This window comes from Schistocerca nitens, chromosome 6 (assembly GCF_023898315.1).
Source record: "Schistocerca nitens isolate TAMUIC-IGC-003100 chromosome 6, iqSchNite1.1, whole genome shotgun sequence".
NCBI classification, from domain to species: Eukaryota; Metazoa; Arthropoda; class Insecta; order Orthoptera; family Acrididae; genus Schistocerca; species Schistocerca nitens.
In genome coordinates this window covers 623,909,127-623,934,183 of record NC_064619.1, presented here as the reverse complement: position 1 = coordinate 623,934,183, position 25,057 = coordinate 623,909,127, and positions in this window count along the sequence as shown.

Below are 25,057 nucleotides of genomic sequence, written 5' to 3'. Positions count from 1 at the left end.
AATATGCTTGTCTGTGCCAGGTTATTTGGCGCTTTAGTGTAATAACATAAGGGAGTTGAGAGTGGGGGTTTCAGCTTACACATGCAGTGTCGCGCTAACACCTCAGACAATTGGGCGAGGTGTATTCAAGGTCACATCCACACCAGGCCTGCCCACGTACTAGTGTGTGGTACATTCAGGGTCACCCCCACTCGTCCTCTCACCTCTTGGGCCAATAGCAAGCAACCTTCTTATCCCTCTTCATTATAACTAAAGGAAAGGCAAGCGACGCGTCATTCGAGTTCTGCGCACCATAGGGACAAGATCGGGTTTGTTTGGGATCAGCGTGCAGGTGCTTGCTGTAAATAATAATTACACGAGTTTCGTGCCACAGCTGTCGACCTCATATCAACGCTGCATCATGTCAACATCAGGTCTCGTCAATATCGCATCACGTCAAATTCGTGTTGCATCACGTTGCGTTACGTTGACGTCATGATGCTCTCAGCCAATAGCTGGGCAGGGGACCTCAGTGCTTTCAGGTGAGAGCCAATGACAATGCAGCTTGTGCTCAAAAGTGTCCAAACGATTTGAATTGTTTATTAATAAAGCACTGTTACTCTCCATTTGCAGTTCGTACTCTGTAGTCAGGAGATCAAGGCGTGGGCGTGTGTTGTGACTAAAAAATTGATTGTATTATTATTTCAGTTACGCGAGTTTCATCATTCTGGGTACGTGAACCGTAGTGAGTGGTGCATCAGCAGCATCGGAGTTACCCTACCTAAAAAGTGGTGATAAATATTGCGCCGCCCGGGATTAGCCGAGCGGTTTAGAGCGCTGCATTCATGGACTTTGCGGCTAATCCCGGCGGAGGTACGAGTCCTCCCTCGGGCTTGGGTGTGTGTGTTTGTCCTTAGGATAATTTAGGTTAAGTAGTGTGTAAGCTTAGGGACTGATGACCTTAGCAGTTAATTCCCGTAAGATTTCACACATATTTGAACATTTGGTAAATATTGCCAGGTTAGGCACTTCGACAAACACTGTGTATATAAATTAAAGACGTCTCCGCATATTACGCAAAATGGCGGTAAATTTTAAGCTAAGACGCTTTGCCATTACAAATTAGTGACGTCAAGGTACATTACACAAAATGGTGACAAATATTATCGTAATTTTTGACGTAAGACTCACTGAGAATTCAGTGTGTGACGGTGACGCGGCTGAGTTACATAATGTGATGGTGGAAAATTTTGAAAAATTTGCCCAGTAAGATGCAAGACACAAAAATATTCGTTACAAAGTATGACCATTGTTTCTGAAGTTGATTGGCGAGTTATTAAATGTTTTTTGATAAATAACGGAAAATGTTAGTACATCCACTTGTCTAGGCGACTTGTGCGAATCTATTACTCGGCGAGGGTAGCCAGCAGGCCAGCAGTAGTGCAGCAGAAGTGCAGTAGGGAGTCACATATTTAGCTTTCATATTTGTTTTGTAATTTGATTCTTAATTTCTTTCCGAGTGTTTGTGCGCTTGCATTTTTAATTACATAAAATCCTTGCGTATTCTCGTATTTGAGAGGAGTTATATTGCTTATTGATTGCTGTAAAGTATAAATTCGCAGAGTCGTTAGTCAGTTGTTTGTTTTGGACAGCCAGTGCTTTCTGTTTATTTCGTAGAGTCAGTCAGCAGCAGACAGAGGCCAGTGCAATTTCATCTGTGCTTACAAATGACGTGTGCAGTAGCAGAAACGAGTCGTATATTCAGTTTTTCGTATTAGTTCCGCAGGTTTAATTCAAATTACTTTGTGTGTTTGTGTGCTTGCGTGGTGAAATTTTTCGGATCTTTGCGTATTTTCGAATTAGAAAGGGGTAGTATCAAATTTTAATAACGGTAGAGTGTAACATATCGTAGGCGGTTGTCATTTGTACTAAGAGGGAGGTTGGATCGCATTGTACGAGGGCTATTCCGAAAGTAAGGTCCGATCGGTCACGAAATGGAAACGACTATGAAAATCCGATAAAGCTTTGCACAGATGTGTTGGGTAGTGTCTCTAGTATAACCCCAGTTAGCATCACGTCGCTCTTCTCATTTCTGAGCTCGCAGTGAGTGCGTAAAGATGTCTAGAAAATAGTGTCTGCCACCAAGTACGGGGGCCTGGTGAGAAATTTCCCCTGAAGCTATGCAGCTAACATTACATAACTGTCGTGCTGTTTCGTCTTCAAGACAATTCTCAGCCGCATTCTGCAGGGGCAATGAAGATGCTCCTGCATCGTTTTCAAATGGAAATGTGAGAGTACCCACAATACAGCCCGTAATTGTCTCCCTCTGAGTTTCAGCTCTGGTCACATGAACCGCTGGTTATGAAGACAACATTTCGGCACAAGACAACGAGCCGTAGGCCAGCGTAGAGAATTGGCGGAGAGCACTGGCGGCTGCCTTCTATAGCGAGGGTATGGAAAAGTTGGTACAACGCTACGATACACGTCTAAGTCGGGTCGGCGACTATGGAGATAAGTAGCTGCAAGGTGTATCTAACTGTTGCAAATAAAACATTTTTGATTTTTACCGTGGTTTCCATTTCGCGACCTATCGGACCTTACTTTCGGAATAGCCCTCGTAATATCTGTATAGTGGCGTAGTCGTGGTCATTTGATTGCTTGGTTCGTAAGTAATTTTTCATATATCGCAGCTCAATCTGGCGCTGGTGACGCAACTGTGCAGTCGCCATATTGCTGTTTTATTTGTCGCAACTCTATACGTCCAGATAGTAGTAGTAGTAGGATGGATAGGGTGTGTGCGTGCTGTGTGCCGGCGCAGGAGGAACGCCGCGGTTCGAGAGCAGCTGAGCGTGCTGATGGCCACGGCAGCCACCTTCAGGCTGCTGCCTCGCGGTGCAACGACGGCGGAGGGTCTGGCGCGTCGCTTGAGACACCCCAGGTGTCGCTGAGTCCGCTGACTCAGCCGCCGAGGCACCTTCTAGTGTACCCGGCGGGTTGGAGCCGCCCTCACCTCAGGGTGAGTGGCGGACTGCAATGCGTTCGCGTCGCTCGAGGCGGATGGTCAATGTGGAGGCTGGCCGGCTGGCTTCGCCCGTTCATCCTGTCGGTGGGCAGGTGGCCGCTCCTTCAGCAGGGCCCGAGCAGGCACACGGGGGCAAAGGCTTGCTGGTTATTGGGAGCTCCAACGTTAGGCGGGTGATGGAGCCCCTTAGGGAAATAGCGTACAGGGCTGGAAAGAATTCCAACGTGCACTCGGTTTGCCTGCCGGGGGGCCTCATCCGAGATGTGGAGGCGGCCTTGCCTGCGGCTATCGAGTGTACGGGGTGCAGTCGTCTGCAAGTAGTTGCTCACGTCGGCACCAATGATGCCTGTCACTTGGGTTCTGAGGCGATTCTCAGTTCGCATGGGCGGCTGGCGGATTTGGTAAAGACCGCTGGCCTCGCACGCGGGGTGCAAACAGAGCTCTCTATTTACAGCATCGTTCCCAGAGTGGATCGGGGTCCTTTGGTTTGGAGCCGAGTGGAGGGTCTCAACCAGAGGCTTCGTCGACTCTGTGACGGTCATGGCTGCAGATTTCTAGACTTGCGCTATTGGGTGGGGAATTGTAGGACGCCCCTAGATAGGTCAGGGGTGTATTACACAAAGGAAGCGGCTACTCGGGTAGCAGAGTACTTGTGGCGTGCACACGGTTTTTTTTTTTAGACTAGGCAGTAGTGCGAGGTGTCCTGATGAACACTCACCAGTCGACGTGCAGGCAGGAAAATCAGGACGCGCTCAGTGTAAAGACACTTCAGCTATCAAGATATTAGCAGTAAATTTTCAGAGTGTTCGGAATAAAGTTTCTGAATTTACTGCCCTCCAGGAAGCGTGTGGCGCGCAAATTATTCTCGGGACTGATACCTGGCTGAACCCTGAGATAGGAAGTTCTGAAATATTTACTGAGGGTTGGAACGTGTATCGGAAAGACAGATTAGACACCGTAGGAGGTGATGTCTTCATTGCAGTTGACAAAAATATTGTGTCTACTGAGGTCGAATTAGAGTGCGATTGTGAAGTTATCTGGACATTTTGAACAGGGCTATGAGAAATAAAGTTAATTGTTGGGTGTTATTACCGGCCACCAGGTTCCACCGCGACAGTTCTAGAATCATTCAAAGGGAGTCTACTCTCCATATCGCAGAAGTACCAGGATCATGCTATATTAGTCGGAGGCGACTTCAACCTACCTAGTATAGACTGGAATGACTATGGATTCATTACAGGTGGTACAGACAAGCCGTCGTGTGAATTACTTTTTAACACATTATCCGAAAACTGTCTTGATCAGCTAAATCGACAGCCAACGCGTAATGGAAATATTTTAGATCTGGTAGCCACGAACAGACCAGACCTCATCGACGGTGTCAGTGTTGAGACAGGGATTAGTGATCATGATGTTGTCATTACGACTATGGTTACGAAAGTTAAAAAGTCGGTCAAGAAGGCTAGGAGAGTATTCTTACTAGAAAGAGCAGATAAGCAATTGTCAACATCCCACTTAGTAAATGAATCGACTTCATTTACTTGCGGTACGATGGACGTGGAAGAATTATGGGCAAATTTTAAACACATTGTAAATCACGCGGTGGTTCATGGTGTGGGTTCCTGTAGTCATGTCCTAGTTCATGAACCACGGGCAACGTATGAATGCCCAAGTAAGTGGTCCCGACAGTCGTGATACCAGTTACTTTGGAATAAGGCTGGGCGTCTCGGACATATTCTGAGTCGTGGTCACCTTTTTGCTCATACGGCAAAGACTACCAAATCCACCGGTTAGTTCCTCAACCGTTAGGGGTAAAACTCAATGGGACTCGGGGCAAGTAAGGCTAGCAACCTGCTTCCCTGATACTTTAAATATGATGCTGGCAACAATCAGAGCAAAATGCCTCGGACCTTTGGAGGTGACGGAGTCCCACCTATAACTGACAAACCAGGGACTCCTAAGATACGACTTGGCAAACAAATGGTAATGAGATGGGGAGCTATTAATATCAATGGGGGCTACTCTGGGAAGAAGGTAGAGCTGGCAGAGGCTGAAAGTAAGATAGGGCTGGACGTTTTAGCTGTTAGTGACATTCGGGTAAGGGGTGAGAAAGAAGAGGAAGTGGGAGGTCTACCTGTCAGGAGTCAAAGCAGGAATAGCACAATGGGGTGTAGGGCTTTACATCAGGAAAGAAATGGAACCCAGCGTAGTTGCAATAAGGTATGTAAACGAACGACTGATGTGGATGGATTTGACAGTGTCTAGCAAGAAAATTAGGATTGTGTCAGTATATTCGCATTGTGAAGGGACAGATCAAGATAAGATGGATAGTTTCTATGAGGCACTCAGTGATGTAGTTGTTAAAGGACAAGGACAGTGTTCTGCTCATGGGTGATTTTAACGCCAGGATTGGAAATCGAACAGAAGGGTATGAAAACGTTATGGGTAAATTTGGAGCGGATATGGAGGCCAACAGGAACGGGAAACAACTCTTGTATTTCTGTGCCAGTATGGGCTTAGTAATCACAAACTCCTTTTTTAAACATAAGAACATTCACCGGTATACTTGGGAAGGCAGGGGAACCAGATCTGTCATTGACTATATAATAATAGATCAGGAATTCAGGAGGGCTGTGAGGGACACACGTGTATTCAGGGGATTCTTTGATGACACTGATCATTATTTAATCTGCAGTGAAATTGGGATTGTGAGGCCGAAAGTGCAGGAGGTCAGGTCCATATGTAGGAGGATAAGAGTGGAGAAACTTCAGATTAAGGAAATCAGGCACAAGTACATAACAGCGATCTCAGAAAGGTACCAGTTAGCTGAATGTAGTCGATTACAGTCATTGGAAAAGGAATGGACAAGGTACAGGGACACAGTACTAGAAGTGGCTAAAGAATGTCTTGGAACAGTAGTGTGTAAAAGTAGGATGAAGCAAACAGCTTGGTGGAATGACACTGTCAAGGCAGCCTGTAAAAGGAAAAAGAAGGCGTATCAAAAATGGCTACATACTAGAACTCAGGTAGACAGAGAAAGTTATGTTGAAGAAAGAAACAAAGCCAGACAGATAATTGCAGCATCCAAGAAGAAATCTTGGGAAGACTTTGGAAACACGTTGGAGACCATGGGTCAAGCTGCGGAAAACCATTCTGGAGTGTAATTAGCAGTCTTCGAAAGGGAGGTAACAAGGAAATGACAAGTATTTTGGACAGGTCAGGAAAACTGCTGGTGAATCCTGTGGATGCCTTGGGCAGATGGAGGGAATATTTTGAAGAGTTGCTCAATGTAGGTGAAAATACGATCAGTAATGTTTCAGATTTCAAGGTAGAATGGGATAGGAATGATGATGGAAATAGGATCACATTTGAGGAAGTGGAGAAAATGGTCAATAGATTGCAGTGCAATAAAGCAGCTGGGGTGGATGAAATTAAGTCGGAACTCATCAAATACAGTGGAATGTCAGGTCTTAAATGGCTACACAGGATCATTGTAACGGCCTGGGAGTTGGGGCAGGTTCCATCAGACTGGACAAAAGCAGTAATCACACCAATCTTTAAACATGGAAACAGAAAAGATTGTAACAACTACAGAGGTATATCTTTAATCAGCGTTGTGGGTAAAATCTTCTCAGGTATTGTTGAAAGGAAAGTGCGAGTATTAGTTGAGGACCAATTGGATGAAAATCAGTGTGGGTTTAGGCCTCTTAGAGGTTGTCAGGACCAGATCTTTAGCTTGCGGCAAATAATGGAGAAGTGTTATGAGTGAAACAGGGAATTGTATCTATGCTTTATAGATCTAGAAAAGGCATATGACCGGGTTCCTAGGAGGAAGTTATTGTCTGTTCTGCGAGATTATGGAATAGGAGGCAAACTTTTGCAAGCAATTAAAGGTCTTTACATGGATAGTCAGGCAGGAGTTAGAGTTGACGGTAAATTGAGTTCATGGTTCAGAGTAATTTCAGGGGTAAGACAAGGCTGCAACCTGTCTCCACTGTTGTTCATATTATTTATGGATCATATGTTGAAAACAATAGACTGGCTGGGTGAGATTAAGATATGAGAACACAAAATAAGCAGTCTTGCATATGCGGATGACTTAGTTGTGATGGCAGATTCGATTGAAAGTTTGCAAAGTAATATTTCAGAGCTATATAAAAAATGTAAGGACTATGGTATGAAGATTAGCATCTCCAAAACGAAAGTAATGTCAGTGGGAAAGAAATATAAACGGATTGAGTGCCAAATAGGAGGAACAAAGAACAGGTGGACGGTTTCAAGTACTTAGGATGCATATTCTCACAGGATGGCAACATAGTGAAAGAACTGGAAGCGAGGTGTAGCAAAGCTAATGCAGTGAGCGCTCAGCTACGATCTACTCTCTTCTGCAAGAAGAAAGTCGGTACCGAGACTAAGTTATCTGTGCACCGTTCAATCTTTCGACCAACTTTGCTGTATGGGAGTGAAAGCTGGGTGGATTCAGGTTACCTTATCAACAAGGTTGAGGTTACGGATATGAAAGTGGCTAGGATGATTGCAGGTACTAGTAGATGGGAACAATGGCAGGAGGGTGTCCACGATGAGGAAATCAAAGAAAAACTTGGAATGAACTCTATAGATGTAGCAGTCAGGGCGAACAGGCTTAGATGGTGGGGTCGTGTTACACGCATGGGAGAAGCAAGGTTACCCAATAGACTCATGGGTTCAGCAGTAGAGGGTAGGAGGAGTCGGGGCAGACCAAGGAGAAGGTACCTGGATTCGGTTAAGTATGATTTTGAAGTAACAGGTTTAACATCAGAAGAGGCACCAATGTAAGCACTGAATAGGAGATCATGGAGGAACTTTATAAGGGGGCTATGCTCCAGACTGAACGCTGAAAGACATAATCAGTCTTAAATGATGATGATGATGATGATGTAAATCACGCATTGGACAAGTATGTGCCAAAAAAGTGGGTTACGGACGGAAAAGACCCACCGTGGTTTAATAGCGCAATTTGGAGAATGCTCAGGAAGCAAAGACAGTTGGACTCGCGGTACAAGAAAGATCGGGGGATTGAGGACAGGCAAAAGTTAGTAGAGATTCGTACTGCTGTAAAAAGAGCGATGGGTGAAGCATATAACCACAACCACCGTCATACCTTAGCTAAAGATCTTGCTGAAAACCCAAGGAAATTATGGTCTTACGTAAAATCGGTAAGCGGGTCGAAGGCTTCCATCCAGTCACTCACTAATCAGTCTGGCTTGGCAACAGAAGATAGCAAAACGAAAGCTGAAATTTTAAATTTAGCATTTAAGAAATCTTTCACGCAGGAGTATCGTGCAAACATACCGCCGTTTGAGTCTCGTACAGATTCCAGTATGGAGGACATAGTGATAGACATCCCTGGGGTTGTGAAGCAGCTGAATGGGTTGAAAATAAATAAATCGCCAGGTCCTGATGGGATTCCAATTCGGTTTTACAGAGAGTACTCTACTGCATTGGCTCCTTATTTAGCTTGCATTTATCGCGAATCTCTTGCCCAACGTAAAGTCCCGAACGACTGGAAAAAAGCTCAGGTGACGCCTGTATATAAGAAGGGTAGAAGGACGGATCCTCAAAATTACAGACCAATATCCTTAACATCGGTTTGTTGCAGGTTTCTCGAATGTATTCTCAGTTCGAATTATCGAATTTACTTGTGACATAGAAGTTGCTGTCCATGGATCAGCACGGCTTTAGAAAGCATCGCTCCTGTGAAACGCAGTTCGCCCTTTTTTCACATGATATCTTGCGAACCATGGATGAAGGGTATCAGACGGATGCCACATTCCTTGACTTCCGGAAATTGTTTGACTTGGTTCCCCACTGCAGACTCCTAACTAATGTACGAGCATGTGGGATTGGTTCCCAAATATGTGAGTGGCTCGAAGACTTCTTAAGTAACAGAACCAGTACGTTGTCTTGGATGGTGAGTGTTTATCGGAGGTGAGGGTATCATCTGGAGTGCCCCAGGGAAGTGTGGTAGGTCCGTTGTTGTTTTCTATCTATATAAATGATCTTGTGTATAGGGTGGATGGCAATGTGCGGCTGTTTGCTGATGATGCTGTGGTGTACGGGAAGGTGTCGTCGTTGAGTGACTGTAGGAGGATACAAGATGACTTGGACAGAATTTGTGATTGGTGTAAAGAATGACAGCTAACTCTAAATATAGATAAATGTAAATTAATGTAGATGAATAGGAAAAAGAATCCCGTAATGTTTGAATACTCCATTAGTAGTGTAGCGCTTGACACGGTCGCGTCGATTAAATATTTAGGCGTAACATTGCAGAGCGATATGAAGTGGGACAAGCATGTAATGGCAGTTGTGGGGAAGGCGGATAGTCGTCTTCGGTTCATTGCTAGAGTTTTGGGAAGACGTGGTTCATCTGTAAAGGAGACCGCTGATAAAACACTAGGACGACCTATTTTTGAGTACTGCTCGAGCGTTTGGGATCCCTATCAGGTCGGATTGAGGGAGGACATAGAAGCAATTCTGAGGCGGGCTGCTAGATTTGTTACTGGTATGTTTGATCATCACGCGAGTGTTACGGAAATGCTTCAGGAACACGGGTGGCAATCTCTGGAGGAAAGGAGGCGTTCTTTTCGTGAATCGCTACTGAGGAAATTGAGAGAACCAGCATTTGAGGCTGACTGCAATACAATTTTACTGCCGCCAACTTATATTTCGCGGAAAGACCACAAAGATAAGATAAGAGAGATTAGGGCTCGTACAGAGGCAAATAGGCAGTCATTTTTCCCTCGTTCTGTTAGGGAGTATAACAGGGAGAGAAGATGCTAGTTGTGGTACGAGGTACTCTCCGCCACGCACCGTATGGTGGATTGCGGAGTATGTATGTAGATGTAGAGGGAAGACACAGCAGTTTCCTTCAGACGCGGGCAAGGGTGCTAGAGACGAAACTATCATATTCCCTTACACGTGGACCATACCTTACCAGCAACAGACATATTGGGAGAAAATAAACTTGCTTGTACCTTCTGCAAGTTCACTGACGAATGACCACATTACTTCATTTCGCTTTACCAGTACCTAGGGTGCCCGACGAGAGACTACCACGAAATGAAACACTGTCAGCTTCCTACATCCCACGAGAATGTACTATTCCCCCCCCCCCCCCCCCCCCCACTTTTCACAACACCGATGTGGAATAAATGCGTGGGCGACATCATTCGAAATCTGCCAGCACTCCCAAGTGCAATATTAAGAAGATATGTGGCTATAAAGAATTACCATAACGTATTATTTTAACAAAATACATCGATACTCTGCGTTAAACGGTTTCCACAAAGCGTTATTCACCAAGAAATACACTCATGATGATACCTTCTGTAAGCACACTGACGAAGATCACATTTCTCCATTACCAATAACAAATTTGTCTATTCTCCCTCAGCATTCCAAAGACGCACATGTTAAATACAGAACTGAAGAATTAACACAGAATATAGCTACATAGTGACAGGGCTATACACCTCTCTATATGACCTCAGTAATTATCTAGTGCAGTTAAGAGGACCAAGGTCACTGATAAGGATTTCCGGGGCATCAGTATACTTACTTAGGCAATTCATCGAGGTCATTCACTCTCCAATTCCGCTCCCCGAGTATCCACCATCCAGCTCATGCTCTTCTCCACCACTCCCTTTCCCCTGCAACAGTAAGAATCAAGCTCCCCTCGCCGTCCACATCTTTTAGAACTAGAGCAATTGTGTAGGCATCTTCATCTGAGGTCTATGCACCAGACTGAGAGGATCAGGTTTGTCTGGGATCACGTGTGGGTATTTGTCATAAATAATAACAAATTAAATTTATTTTTACTCCAATTGCGTGAGTTTGTTTCTTTAGGTGTAGTCTCCATAGGGACAGGATCACATTTGTTTGGGTCCAGCGTGTGAGTATTTGTTATAAATAAAAAATAATTTTATTAATATTCCGATTACATGAGTTTAGTCCTATTGCTCTCGACGTCAGGTTGTGGCAAAGTCGCCTCATGTCACCGTCGCGTTATTCGAAATCTCGATGCTCTCAGCCAATCACGTGCAGTCTATCCCCAATAGTATATGAACGGTCTGAATTATATAGGCCCTATTAACCACTCGCTGCTGCTCGCTGTTCCAAGTTCGTGCTGTTTTTTGAAAGGCTCAGGGTGCGGGTATTTGTTATAAGTATCAAATCGCCCCCCCCCCCCTCCCCCGTCGGTGGGTTGGCTTTCGTGCCTCAACGATACAGGTATCCGCATCGTAGGTGCAACCACAACAGAGGGGTATTTGTTGTAACGCCAGACAAACGTTTGGTTCCTGATGCGGGGCAGCAGCCTTTTCAGTAGTTGCAGGGACGACAGTCTGCATGATTGACTGGTCTGGCCTTGTAATATACAAAAAATAAAATCAGTAAAAAAACAACTTTGCTGTGCTGATACTGCTAAAGCAAGGGGAAATTACAACCGTAATATTTCCCGAGGATATGCAGCTCTATTGAATGTTTAAATGATGGCGTCCTCTTGCGTAAAATATTCCGAAGGTAAAATAGTCTGCAATTCGGATCTCTGTGCGGGGACTACTCAGGATGATCTCGTAATCAGGAGAAACAATACTGGCTTTCTACGCATCGGAGCGTGGAATACTAGATCCCTTAATCGGGCAGGTAGGTTAGAAAATTTGAAAAGGAAAATGGATAGCTTGGAGTTAGATCCAGTGGGTGTAAACAGGAATGCGGATAAGCTACCCGAACAACATAGAGAACGCATTATCGTAGCCAAGATAGAACATGAAGCCCACCCCAACCAGAACAGTACAAGTTTACGTTCCGAATAGCTACGTAGACGATGACGAGATTGAAGAAATGTATGAGGAGGTAAAAGAAATTATTTAGATAGTTAAAGGAGGCGAAAATTTATTTGTCATGGAGGACAGGAATTCGATAGTAAGAAAAGCAAGACAACGAAAAATAGTAGGCAAATATGGATTGGAGGATAAGAATGAAAGAGGAAGCCGCCTAGTAGAAATTTGCACAGAGCGTAATTTCATCATCGCTAACACTTGGTTTAAGAATCAGAAAAGAATGTTGTCTTCGTGGAAAAGGCCAGGAAATACCAAAAGGTTTCAGATTGATTATTTAATGGTTAGACAGAGATATAGGAACCAGATTTTAAACTGTAAGACATTTACAGCGGCAGGTGTGCACTCTGACCACAATTTACTGGCAATGAACTGCAATTAAAAATCGAAGAAATTGGAAAAAGGTAGGAAGTTAAGGTGAAGTAACCTGGATTAACCGAAAGAACCACAGATTGTTGAGAGCTTCTGGAAGAGCATCAGGCAACAGTTGACCAGAACAGGAGAAAGGAATGCAGTAGAAGACGAATGGGTAGCTTTAAGAGATGAAACTGTAAAGGCAGCAGTAGATCAAACGGGTAAAAAGACAAGGCGTAGTAGGAATCCTTGGACACCACAAGAGATGCTGAATTTAACTGATGAAAAGAGAAAATTTAAAAACGCACAAAATGATGCAGGCGAAAGGGAATACAAACGTCTAAAAATGTGACTGACAGAAATTGCAAAACTGCTAAGCACCAATTGCTTGAGGATAGATCTAAGGATTTAGGAGCATATTCCACTAAGGGAAAGATAGATAGGAAAATTAAAGAGGCTTTTGGAGTAAAGAGAGGTAGCTGGATGAATATCAAGAGCTCAGATGAAAAACCACTCCTAAGCAAAGGAGGGAAAACTGAAAGATAGGATTATATAGAGGGTCTATACAAGGCAGATGAACTTGAAAGTGATATTACAGAAAGAAAAGGGGACGTAGATGAAGATGAGAAGGGAGATATGATACTGCGAGAAGAATTTTACAAAGCTCTAAAACATATAACTCTGAACAAGGTCCCGGGATTAGGCGACATTCGGTCAGAACTACTGATATCCTTCGGGAACAAACATAACAAGACTCTCCCATCAGGTGTGTAAAATGTATGAGACAGCTGATACACCCTCAAAATTCAAGGAGAATGTGGTAATTCCAGTTCCAAAGAGAACAGTTGCTGACGGGTGTGAAGCTTACCGAACTCTGATTGCAAGATAATGACACGCATCGTTCACAGAATGATTGAAAAACTGGTAGAAGCACACCTCGGGGATGATCGATTAGGGTTCCGTAGAAATACAGAAACACGCGAAGCAATACTGGCCCTACGACTTATATTGCAAGATATGTTAAGGAAAGGCAAACTTACATTTATAACATTTATAGAATTAGAGAAAGCTTTCGACAATGTTGACTGGAATACTCTCTCTGAAATCTTAAAGGTAGCAGCGGTGAAATACAGGGAGCGAATGGCTGTTTACAACTCGTAGAGGAACCATAGGGCAGTAATAGGAGTCGAGGGACATGAAAGGAAAGCAGTGGTTGAGAAGGGAGTGAGACAGGATTGTAGCCTATCCGCGATGTTTCTTCAGTCTGTACATTGACAAAGCAGTAAAGGAAACTAAAGAAAAACTGGGAGAAAGAATTAACGCTCAAGCAGAAGAAATTAAAACTCTGAGGTTTGCCGACGACACTGAAATTCTGTCGGAGACAACAAACGACTTGGAAGAGCAGTTGAAAGGAATAGATAATGTTTTGAAAGAAGAATACGAGATGAACATCAACAAAAGCAATTCAAGGGTGATGGAATGTAGTCGAATTAAATCAGGTGACGCTAAGGGAATCAAATTAGGAAAAGCCTCACTTAAAGGAGGAGAAGAAATTTGCTACTTAGGCAGCAAAATAAGTGACGATGGCCGAAGCAGACAGGATATAAAATGATCAGCTATGGCAAGAAAAGCATTTCTGAAAAAGAGAAATCTGTTAACATCGAATATAGACTTAAGTGTTAGGAAGTCTTTTCTGGAGGCATTAGTCTGGAGTGTAAGGAAATTAAACAAGGACGAAACAGTTTAGATAAAAAGGGAATACAAACTTTCGAAATGTGGAGCTACAGAAAAATACTGAAGATTAGATGGTCTGATTACGTAACTAATGAAGTACTGAATAGAATTGGGGAGACAACAAATTTGTGGCACAACTTGACGAAAGAAGGGATCAGTTCATAGGACACATTCTGAGACAGCAAGGGAGCACCAGTTTAGCATTGGAGGGAAGTGCGCGGAGTAAAAATCGTAGGGGGAGACCAAGGAATGAGTACTATGAATAGTCACAGAGAGATGTAGGTCGCAGCAATTCAAATGGTTCACATTGCTCTAAGAACTATGGGACTTAACATCTGAGGTCATCAGTCCCCTAGACTTAAAAATACTTAAACCTAACTAACCTAAAGACATCACACACACCGATGCCCGAGGCAGGATTCGAACCTCCGACCGCAGCGGTCACGGACTGTAGCACCTAGAACCGCTCGGCCACCTCGGCCGGCCAGGATATAATCCAACCACAAATACGCTCTAGCAAATATAAACAAATAAGCCCTTGCTAAGTCATCCCAACATTACTAATGCGTGTGACGTCATAGTGTATGTAACGAAACGAACTCATTCTCCTATTGATAAAAAACTGATGTCGCGACATTTTCAAAAAAATGTCGGTGAATGTTACCAAATGTATGCCATAAGACACTAGTGCGCGACGTCATAGCAAAATGGTGACAGGTGAGCAGCACCGCCTTAATTTTTTAGATTCTATCTGTCTCCAATTCAAATGGACCAGCTAGCACTCACTACGCTAACTCATCCCCCTAGAAATGGTAGGGAATTTGCAATGTATATACAATCGTTTACAAGTTACCGGCATGGCTGCTGGCAGAAAAGATACTGCTACTACACAACGTCCCTCTCCTGCTACTTTTAATAGCAGAGATTATGCATAGACGACGCTTTATAGTAAGCCGGAGCTCCTAGGCAGTATAAAGAGACATATAATTACAATTAATCTGCCACAACATGATATTTAAACAAATAAACTCTTGCTATAAACCAAAACTACATAACTATTATTATTATTATTATTATTATTATTATTTCTTTCCTTTCTCAGACGTTGTGTCTGGTTAAAAATGGAAAGTGACGTGGACATTGATCAAGTGTGACTTCCTTTTAACTGTGCGGTATATGCTACATTGCATTAAGGAACTTTCGGGTAATTGAACATGTATCAATAATTACAGATTTCTGTAGTTGTATATATACGTTTGGATGTAGCTGTATTGCGTTGATGTACTGCTGGATATTGTATGGTATGACTCCTGTAGTTGATAGTATAATTGGTACAATGTCAACTTTATCCTGATGCCACATGTCCTTGACTTCCTCAGCCACTTGGACGTATTTTTCAATTTTTTCTCCTGTTTTCTTCTGTATATTTGTTGTATGGGGTATGGATATTTCGATTAGTTGTGTTAATTTCTTCTTTTTATTGGTGAGTATGATGTCAGGTTTATGTGGCGTTGTTTTATCTGTTATAATGGTTCTGTTCCAGTATAATTTGTATTCATCATTCTCCAGTACATTTTGTGGTGCATACTTGTATGTAGGAACGTGTTGTTTTATAAGTTTATGTTGTAAGGCAAGCTGTTGATGTATTATTTTTGCGACATTGTCATGTCTTCTGGGGTATTCTGTATTTGCTAGTATTGTACATCCGCTTGTGATGTGATCTACTGTTTCTATTTGTTGTTTGCAAAGTCTGCATTTATCTGTTGTGATATTGGGATCTTTAATACTATGCTTGCTGTAATATCTGGTGTTTATTGTTTGATCTTGTATTGCAATCATGAATCCTTCCGTCTCACTGTATATATTGCCTTTTCTTAGCCATGTGTTAGATGCGTCTTGATCGATGTATGGCTTTGTTAGATGATACGGGTGCTTGCCATGTAGTGTTTTCTTTTTCCAATTTACTTTCTTCGTATTTGTTGATGTTATGTGATCTAAAGGGTTATAGAAGTGGTTATGAAATTGCAGTGGTGTAGCCGATGTATTTATATGAGTGATTGCTTTGTGTATTTTGCTAGTTTCTGCTCGTTCTATAAAGAATTTTCTTAAATTTTCTACCTGTCCATAATGTAGGTTTTTTATGTCGATAAATCCCCTTCCTCCTTCCTTTCTGCTTAATGTGAATCTTTCTGTTGCTGAATGTATGTGATGTATTCTATATTTGTGGCATTGTGATCGTGTAAGTGTATTGAGTGCTTCTAGGTCTGTTACTCCATTTCACTACTCCAAATAAGTAGGTCAATATTGGTATAGCATAAGTATTTATAGCTTTTGTATTGTTTCTTGCTGTCAATTCTAGTTTCAGTATTTTTGTTAGTCTTTGTCTATACTTTTCTTTTAGTTCTTCTTTAATATTTGTATTATCTATTCCTATTTTTTGTCTGTATCCTAGATATTTATAGGCATCGGTTTTTTACATCGCTTCTATGCAGTCGCTGTGGTTATCCAATATGTAATCTTCTTGTTTAGTGTGTTTTCCCTTGACTATGCTATTTTTCTTACATTTGTCTGTTCCAAAAGCCATATTTATATCATTGCTGAATACTTCTGTTATCTTTAGTAATTGGTTGAGTTGTTGATCTGTTGCTTCCAGTAGTTTTAGATCATCCATGTATAGCAAATGTGTGATTTTGTGTTGATATGTTCCAGTAATATTGTATCCATAATTTGTATTATTTAGGATGTTCGATAGTGGGTTCAGAGCAAGGCAGAACCAGAAAGGACTTAATGCGTCTCCTTGATATATTCCACGCTGAATCTGTATTGGTTGTGATGTGGTATTATTGAGAATTTGTTTCGATATTAATTGTGGTTTTCCAATTTTTCATTACTATGTTTAGGAACTGTATCAATTTAGGATCTACTTCGTATATTTCCAATATTTGTAGTAACCATGGGTGGGGTACACTATCAAAAGCTTTTTGGTAATCAATGTATGCGTAGTGTAGCGACCTTTGTTTAGTTTTAGCTTGATATGTCACCTCTGCATCTATTATCAGTTGCTCTTTACATCCTCGTGCTCCTTTGCAACAGCCTTTTTGTTCTTCATTTATAATTTTGTTCTGTGTTGTATGTGTCATTAATTTCTGTGTAATGACTGAAGTTAATATTTTTTATATTGTTGGTAGGCATGTTATGGGGCGATATTTAGCTGGGTTTACTGTGTATGCTTGATCTTTAGGTTTCAGATAAGTTATTCCATGTGTAAGTGTATCAGGGAATGTGTATGAGCATGCAATGTAACTGTTAAATAATTTAGTTAGATGTGAATGTGTTGAGGTGAACTTCTTTAGCCAGAAATTTGCTATTTTATCTTTTCCAGGGGCTTCCCAATTGTGAGTAGAATTAATTGCTCGGGTGACTTCATGTTGCAAAATTATCACTTCAGGCATTTGTGGTATCATCTTGTATGTGTCTGTTTCTGCTTGTATCCACGGTGCATGCCTGTTATGTTGTACCGGGTTTGACCATATGTTGCTCCAGAAGTGGTCCGTTATGTTTGCTGGATTGTCTAGTTTAATGTGTGTGTAATCTATTGTCTGGTAAAATATCTTTTGGTTTGTGTTGAATGTTTGGTTTTGTTTCCTTATATTTTGACTTCATTATTATTATTATTATTATTATTATTATTATTATCATTACCATTAACGTGTGGCATCGTAATGTGTGTTAAAAAACGTGAATTACTGTAGTTTAAACGCCAAAGGCCTTATCGCAGTGATAGCACCAGTTCCCGTCGGATCTCCGAAGTTAAGTGACGTTGGTCTTGGCTAGCAGTTGGATGGGTGACCCTTGGGGTCTGTTTCGCGCTTTTGGCGAGCAGAATGCAGTCAGACCTTGTAAAGCCAAATGTAGAGTACTTGATATAGAAAAACACCTCTGGTCACGAAAACAGACGACTGGGAGAGCGGTATGCGTATTCTGACGACATGCCCCTCCATACCCGCATCCACTGACACCTTTCAGATGAAGATGATGCGACGGTCGAGCTCACGGCCTGTATTTAACAACAAATACCCACTTGCTAAGTGCCGTGCGTACATAATCCCTGCATTGCTAATATCATAGCAATCATAGATTTAAAAAATTAGAAAAACGATGATCTAAACAATCCAGTGTACAAACACTTTTGCCGGCCGGAGTGGACGAGCGGTTCTAGGCTCTACAGTCTGGAACCGCGCGACCGCTACGGTCGCAGGTTCGAATCCTGCCTCGGGCATGGATGTGTGTGATGTTCTTAGTTAGGTTTCAGTAGTTCTACGTTGTAGGGGACTGATGACCTCAGAAGTTAAGTCCCATAGTGCTCAGAGCCATTTCAACCAAACACCTTTCAATATTTGCAATATGTTGACTATCTCCCACTTTTTCAAGAAGATGCACGTATGTATTAGGATGAACAACTTGCAGACACGGCAATCAATATCTACATCTTCACCGACATCTACCTGGATACTCTGCACGTCACATTTAAGTGTCTGGCAGAGGGTTCATCGAACCACCTTCACAATAATTCTCTATTATTCCAATCTCATACAGCGCGCAGAAAAAAACTAACACCTATCCTTTCCGTGCGAGCCCTGATTTCCCCTACTTTATTATGGCGATCGTTTCTCTTTATATAAGTCATCGCCAACAAAATATTTCCGCATTCGGAGGAGAAAATTGGTGGTTGAAATTTCGTGAGAAGATTCTGTCACGACGAAAAGCGCCTTTGTTTTAATGATGTCCACCCCAAATCCTTTATCATTTCAGCGACTCTCTCTCCCCTATTTTTTTACGCGATAATACAAAACGTGCTGCTCTTCTTTGAACTTTCTCTACGTACTCCGTCAATACCACAATCCTATCGTAAGGATCTCACACCGCTCACAGGACGGACAAGCGTAGTGTAGAAAGGTACGTTAGTAAATTTTCTAAGTGTCCTGCCAATAAAACGCAGTCTTCGGTTAGCCTCCCCCACAGCATTTTCTGTGTGTTCGTTCCAACTCAAATTGTTCGTAATTGTTATTCCTAAATATTTAGTTGAATTTACGGCCTTTAGATTTGATTGATACACCGTGTAACCGATGTTTAACGGATTCCTTTTAGCTCTCATGCGGATGACCTCACACTTTTCGTTATTTAGGGTTAATTGTCAATTTTTGCTCCGCAAAGATATATTTTCTAAACCCCATAAATAAAGAAACTAATGCTACTGAGAAACACAACTCCTATGTATCTCGTGTATATGAAACGACTAGCTCGGGGAAAAATTTCCGCAACTTTAACATATACGCACTGGTTGCCAGTAACAGCTGGGAGAGTCCTACGTAAAACACATAAAATCGTAACCACCTATCTGTGCTCCTCTGATTAACGGTTCATAATTCCTTTCCCCGACATGACGCACGCACCTGACGTCCGCAGGTAACACTCACCGTGTCTCAGCCGCCTCACAGCGTCACCCATACGTATAACCGTTGCCCTCCGGCCGAAGGAGTAAGAGCGATAAGACGGTACCTACCGAGTTTTCCAACAGCCAGCAGACACTGGAAGCAGAAAGCTCAGAAACGTTTTCAAATTACATTAACTAAACGGCTCATGTATGTCGTTGAGCTCGTCTGTGAACTGTTGGATTTGCCCATACAGTGTTATTAACAAAAAAAAGTCGATGTCCTGAGTTAAATGCATCTTTAATAAGAGATACATTTTTACAAATATTCGTTACAATAAAAAATCAGGTTTGAAGTGCTGAACGTCAAGATTTACCAGAAATCTTCCTCTCTGGGTTTACACGTATTGTTAGAGCCCCAACAACGTCCCATCTACGATACTGTCATTGAAGATGAAGAAGCACAAATCGGCTAATATCAGAGTCAACATCAGTGCCCGAAGCTGCCAACAGGAGAAGTCTGTAGATATTACACTTACATCTCTAAGAACTTTCAGCATTGCAGCGCGTCAGCAATCGTAAGTATCGAGATAATTATGAAAAATCCGACTCGCCTGCACAAACTACCTGGTGTTTACCTAGGTTTCAGCGTGGGTAGCACGCCTTCTTCAGAACAAATATAAAACAGCTTGCCTAAATAGGCACAGTCAAGGCTAAAATCAACACCTACAGTGGCATACATACATCTCTGTTTAATTCTTTTTTTTTTTTTTTTTGTGAGGTGGTAAATCCAGCACTTTATTTGGAAGGTTTCCGTAATCGTTCTGTATGATGATTTCTTCTCACTGCATGCAGCCTGATGTGTAACTTTTAGTGTTGCGTGAAAATTGTATCCTACGTCTGTTAATACGACCTGGATTGAAGAATTTTTAGCAAACAGAACACAGCATGTTGTTCTCAATGGACAGACGTCTACAGACGTTAAAGTAATCTCTGGCGTGCCACAGGGGAGTGTTATCGGACCATTACTTTTCACAATATATATAAATGACCTAGTAGATAGTGTCGGAAGTTCCATGCGGCTTTTCGCGGATGATGCTATAGTATACAGAGAAGTTGCAGCATTAGAAAATTGTAGCGAAATGCAGGAAGATTTGCAGCGGATAGGCACTTGGTGCAGGGAGTGGCAACTGACACTTAACATAGACAAATGTAATGTATTGCGAATACATAGAAAGATAGATCCTTTATTGTATGATTACATGATAGCGGAACAAACACTGGTAGCAGTTACTTCTGTAAAATATCTGGGAGTATGCATGCGGAACGATTTGAAGTGGAATGATCATATAAAATTAATTGTTGGTAAGGCGGGTACCAGGTTGAGATTCATTGGGAGAGTCCTTAGAAAATGTAGTCCATCAACAAAGGAGGTGGCTTACAAAACACTCGTTCGACCTATACTTGAGTATTGCTCATCAGTGTGGGATCCGTACCAGATCGGGTTGACGGAAGAGATAGAGAAGATCCAAAGAAGAGCGGCGCGTTTCGTCACAGGGTTATTTGGTAACCGTGATAGCGTTACGGAGATGTTTAGCAAACTCAAGTGGCAGACTCTGCAAGAGAGGCGCTCTGCATCGCGGTGTAGCTTGCTCGCCAGGTTTCGAGAGGGTGCGTTTCTGGATGAGGTATCGAATATATTGCTTCCCCCTACTTATATCTCCCGAGGAGATCACGAATGTAAAATTAGAGAGATTCGAGCGCGCACGGATGCTTTCAGACAGTCGTTCTTCACGCGAACCATACGCGACTGGAACAGAAAAGGGAGGTAATGACAGTGGCACGTAAAGTGCCCTCCGCCTCACACCGTTGGGTGGCTTGCGGTTTATAAATGTAGATGCAGATGTCGATAAGGGTCTGACGAGCAAATTCAGTATCCTGATTCAGTATCCTATTAGATAATATAACTGAAGACTAGACTGATTACATTAAATGAATATGTGTCTTTTACGACACGGTTTGACATCATAGAATGGTGGAACTGCAACACACATTCACATACAGTGTGGTATTATACCGTTGGACTCGTGCCTAACACAAATCGAAAACAGCAGATTACGTTACGCGACAATTATCCGTAGTGTCAATTACGTTACACAACTATTATCCGTAGAGTCAATATGTATATTAATTTTTTAAGAGTCGTGACGAAACTGACATAATGATCAAATGATAAACTTACGGCAGTTCGTAAGGCTGGAGATAAAATTACAGGCACCAATTAGCGTCATATTATTGTTGTTGTTGTGGTCTTCAGTCCTGAGACTGGTTTGATGCAGCTCTCCATGCTACTCTATCCTGTGCAAGCTTCTTCATCTCCCAGTACCTACTGCAACCTACATCCTTCTGAATCTGCTTAGTGTATTGATCTCTTGGTCTCCCTCTACGATTTTTACCCTCCACGCTGCCCTCCAATGCTAAATTTGTGATCCCCTGATGCCTCAAAACATGTCCTACCAACCGATCCCTTCTTCTAGTCAAGTTGTGCCACAAACTTCTCTTCTCTCCAATCCTATTCAATACCTCCTCATTAGTTACGTGATCTACCCACCTTATCTTCAGCATTCTTCTGTAGCACCACATTTCGAAAGCTTCTATTCTCTTCTTGTCCAAACTAGTTATCGTCCATGTCTCACTTCCATACATGGCTACACTCCATACAAATACTTTCAGAAACGACTTCCTGACACCTAAATCTATACTCGATGTTAACAAATTTCTCTTCTTGAGAAACGCTTTCCTTGCCATTGCCAGTCTACATTTTATATCCTCTCTACTTCGACCATCATCGGTTATTTTACTCCCTAAATAGCAAAACTCCTTTACTACTTTAAGTGTCTCATTTCCTAATCTAATTCCCTCAGCATCACCCGACTTAATTTGACTACATTCCATTATCCTCGTTTTGCTTTTGTTGATGTTCATCTTATATCCTCCTTTCAAGACACTGTCCATTCCGTTCAACTGCTCTTCCAAGTCCTTTGCTGCCTCTGACAGAATTACAATGTCATCGGCGAACCTCAAAGTTTTTACTTCTTCTCCATGAATTTTAATACCTACTCCGAATTTTTCTTTTGTTTCCTTTACTGCTTGCTCAATATACAGATTGAATAACATCGGGGAGAGGCTACAACCCTGTCATATTATTAATACCACCATATTCCCATGAAGTCTTTAGTACTCCCAGAGAGTGTGGAGGTAGAAATGCTCTGACAACCCACATAGGGGTTGATTCAGCTGCCCCTAGCCATCGGCTTTATGGAATTCACAACAACTTTAAAAACTACACACATCAAAAAATGCTTTGCATCACTTTGGTTCCGAGAGTTCCGGAACCTGTAGGCCTACGGAAAATTCGAATAGAGATCAACATAAACATCATTTCCGCCCTTTACATTGCTCATGAAACCACACATTGCATGTTGTACCACAATACAGCGAGACCTTCAAAGATAGTGGTCCAGATTGCTGTACACACCGATACCTCTAATACCCAATAGCACGTTCTCTTGCATTGATGCATGCCTGTATTCATCGTGGCATACTATCCACAAGTTCATCAAGGCAGTCTTTATCCACATTGTCCCATTCCTCAACGGCGATTCGTGGTTGATGTGAGACATCACGCATAAACAGCCCTTTTCAATCTATCCCAGGAATATTCGATAGGGTTCATGTCTGGTGAACATGATCGCCATTCTGGACGAGCGATGACGTTATCCTGAACGAAGTCATTCACAAGATGTGCACGATGGGGGCGCTAATTGTCGTCCATGAAGACGAATGCCTCGCCAATTTGCTGCCGATATGGTTGCACTATCGGTCGGAGCATGGCATTCACGTATCGTACAGCCGTTACGGTGCCTTCCATGACCACCAACGGCGTATGTCGGCCCCACATAATGCCATACCAAAACAGGAGGGAACCACCACCTTGCTGCACTCGCTGTACAGTGTGTCTAAGGCGTTCAGCGTGACGGGGCTGTCTCCAAACACGTCTCCGACGATTGATTGAAGGCATATGCGACACTCATCGGTGAAGAGAACATGATGCCAATCCTGAGCGGTCCATTCGGCATGTTGTTGGGCCCGTCTGTATGGCGGTGCATGGTGTCGTGGTTGCAAAGATGGACCTCGCCATGGACGTCGAGAGTGAAGTTGCGCATCATGCAGCCTATTGCGCACAGTTTCACTCGAAACACGACATCCTGTGGCTGTCCGAAAAGCATTATTCAACATGGTGGCGTTGCTGTTAGGGTTCCTCCGAACCATAATCCGTAGGTAGCGGTCATCCACTGCAGTAGTAGCCCTTGGGCAGCCTGAGCGAGGCATGTCGTCGATCCTGTCTCTCTGTATCTCCTCCATGTCCGAAAAACATCGCTTTGGCTCACTCCGAGACGCCTAGACATTTCCCTTGTTGAGAGCCCTTCCTGGCAGAAAGTACAATGCGGACGCGATCGAACCGCGGTATCGACCGTCTAGGTATGGTTTAACCACAGAAAACACGAGCCTTGTACCTCCTTCCTGGTGGAATGACTGGATGATCGGCTGTCGGACCACCTCCGTCTAATAGGAGGTGCTCATGCATGGTTGTTTACATCTTTGGGCGGGTTTAGTGACGTCTCTGAAAAGTCAAAGGTACTGTGTCTATGACACAATATCAACAGTCAACGTCTATCTTCAGTTCAGGGAACCATGGTGATGCAAAACTGTTTTTGATGTGTGTACGTACATGCGAGATTTTCCTATTCTCTTGACCGCTATTTGCAAACTATTAGTTCTACAGAAGAAATGAACTGGACTCTATTTGTACCAAATTCAATGTAGTAAAAATTTTTGCTGGGATATTGGTCTCCAGCGAAAACGTATCCCAGTACAAAAATTTAGTTTATTAAACATTCTACAAAACATGTACAGTTCACTTTTGTATAGGACAAACAGTTTGCATGAAGTGAGCGAGAGAATATCAAAATATTGGCCTTGGTTTTTGAAGGTGTTGTGGGTTGCATAAAACCAGCTGAATCACCCTGCATTTACACTAATATCTTCATGTTTAGAGATGTATAGATCTTCTTTGCGCTCTCAGCTATACTGTCGTGCAGACAATGACTTTCAGTAGATTCTTTCATATTCCCAACATTGCTCTTATAATAATAATGTTTCTCTGGTTTAGCGTGTATTTTTCATACTTAAGCAACAAATCACAAAATTATTCCCACAGTTTCTTGAGAATAATTACAGTTTCGATTGGTAAATGATTACAACTTGCACATGTTTGACCGGACCACTACGATATCAGATACATTTCACCGAACGTGGTGTGTAAGCGCTAAATAATTGTAGATTAGATCGGCCCAGAAGGGTAAACAAATGCCTACAGTGGCTTATTACCAGTAGCCTAGTGTGGTGTTATCTCGGTATCAGGCAGGGGATTTATAACGATGAGTAAACGACCCGGACACGTAATCATGTTCATCTCCACATTCCTTGTGCTTTCTCTTTACTGCAATAAAATCATCAGGTCTAAAGTGCTCGACAGCAAGACCTGTTAGTTTCGTGTTTGTAGCTTTACAGTAGTAAGAGCTTCGACACACAGGA